Here is a 2,612-nt window from a genome sequence, read left to right on the forward strand (position 1 = left end):
GTCCACGTGAAACTACTAGCGAGACCGAAGTCTCTCTGCAAAAACATAAAATAGGCAAACGTGAGTACAAATGTACCCAGCAAGACTTACATCAGAACTAACTACATATGCATCATTTTCAACAAGGGGATGGTGGGGTTTAACTGCAGCAAGCCAGCTTTGACTCGGTGGCTATCCTAAACTACGACTGCAAGCGACTCTTTTGAGGTGGCGCACACGAGTCCACATATTCACCATATCAATACACCACTATGGATCCGCTCCCGTTCCCCTACGAGAACGCCATCCATAGCACTCACGCTTATCTTGCGCATTTTAAAGTATCCACTTTCACTTGTCTATGAACTGATATAAGCAACCCAGAAGTCCTTTTCCGCGGACACGGCTATTCGAATAGATCATATTAACCCTGCAGGGGTGTACTTCTTCACACACGCTCTCACCACTTACCGCCGTTTACACGACATGTACTCGGCAACCTTCAAGCGGAAGCCCAACGTGGGTGTCGGCCACGGCCTACCTAAACACCTAAGTCTCTAGTCCAGGTTTATCGCCTATTCGGGTTCCATCCATGAGGAGATCCGGCCGGAGTTTCGCTCACAGCCCCAAACGATGTGAACAGGGTTCCCGAGACACCAAACGGGCGCCCGGTACACCGTGCCACGTGCCTACCGCATCACAGCCCACCCCTACAGTCAGCGCTGCCCACGGCCTCCAGCATACTACAAACACCAGAAACTACTTGCAACTCCTGGACAGAGGACAAGGGTGAATAAGAAGCCGAGAGGGTCCATTGGTTTCGGGCCCAATGCGTGGTAGTAGCTGAATCATGGATCACAAACACAGAACTCAGTTCCTGAGGACGGCTGCAATGAGACAACCCACCATGTACTCCTACATGGCCTCTCACCGCTACCTTTACCAAATCGTGTTCACACACTTAGCTCACACACAATAGGACATGTTCACACGCCTCTGATTCATCCCCGATGAATCAGACCTGACTCAACTCTAAGCAGTAGCGGTCATGACAAACAAACATGAATGAGTAGGCACAACAGGGCTCAAACAACTCCTACTCATACTAGTGGGTTTCATCTAATTACTGTGGAATGACAGGTCATGCAGAGGATAAAGGGGTTCAACTACCGCAGCATGTAACAGATGAATCGTTGTTGTCCTAATGCAGTAACAGAGAGCAGGAGCGAGAGAGTGGGATTTTATCGGAATGAACAAGGGGGTTTTGCTTGCCTGGCACTTCTGAAGATAACATTGAGTCTTCATCAGTGTCAACGATCACATCATCGGTATCACGTCTATCGAGAGGGGACAAACACCGGTAACTGAGAAAGAACACAATCAATGCAATGCTACAATATGATGCATGATCATGACATGGCAACATGAATGTGTTTTGAGCTAATGCAACTAAAACCAGATTAAATGAAGTTGGTTTGAGTCCAAGATTCAAATTCAAACTCCATATGTGATTATTTAAATGTCATTCACTTCATTTGCTCTAACAGTAGTGATAAGTTGTTCTAACATGCATGAAAATGGTACAGATGGATTCCTTGAATTTTTCTGATAATTTTTCATATATAATTTATTTAATTTGGAGTTACGGTTAATTTTCTATGAATTTTGGAAGTTTTAGGCATTTTCTGGAATTTTCTGATTATTTAGAATTAAAATAATTCCAGAAAATTAATTATGACATCAGCACTGCGTCATGCTTGCGTCAGCAAGTCAACAGGGCTGGTCAGGGTCAAACCTGACCAGTGGGGTCCACTGGTCAGTGACCCAGTCAACTAACCGGGTTAGTTAGCCCTAACTAACTTAGTTAGCCGAGCGGGGCCCGCATGTCAGTGGCTCACCTAATTAACTAAATTAATTAACACTAATTAACCTAATACTAATTAAGCAGGCGCCTGGGCCCACATGTCAGTGAGAGAGAGAGGTCAAACCCCGCCGGTCGGAGCGGTCAACCCGCCGGCGTTTAGCCACCGGCGAGGACAGACGCGGCGGCGTGCTGCGGGATTCGCCCACAGGGCGCCATTTGCTGCGCGGAGGGCAGCTACGGGCAGCTGGTGATCGCCCGCACCCAGCCATGGTGGTGGCTTGGCCGGGGAGTGGCCGGAGCTTCGCCGGCGACGAGGCCAGGCGGAGGCTGAAGCTCGGCCAGCTCGTGCGCGGGGCTGCGGTGGCCTAGTCGGCGTGGCGCTAGCACCTACGGCCTCTACGCGATGCGGGGAGCGTGTTGACGCGATGCCCGGGACCAAATGGTCACCGGAGCATCACCGGCGACGAGTGCAGGCGGCGGCGCAGTCGGGCGAGAGGCGCGAGGCGGCTACGGCGTGCCAGAGAGGGAACGGAGAGGGGGAGGATGATCAGAAACTCACGTAGATGACCGTGGGATGGACGGCGAGCTCGGGGAAGGACGAGCGGCGACGAATTTGACGACGGCGATCCTCGGTAGCCGACGAGGGGGAAAACATCGGGGCGGCGCTCCGGGGCTTCTCCGGTCGTGTGGCTCGGTGAGGGGGTTGGTGACGAGGCGCAGGAGCTCGGGAGCGGCTCGGGGCATCGTCGGGACGGCGGTGGTTGCGGCA

This window comes from Triticum aestivum, chromosome 3B (genome assembly GCF_018294505.1).
Source record: "Triticum aestivum cultivar Chinese Spring chromosome 3B, IWGSC CS RefSeq v2.1, whole genome shotgun sequence".
In the NCBI taxonomy this organism is placed as follows: Eukaryota; Viridiplantae; Streptophyta; class Magnoliopsida; order Poales; family Poaceae; genus Triticum; species Triticum aestivum.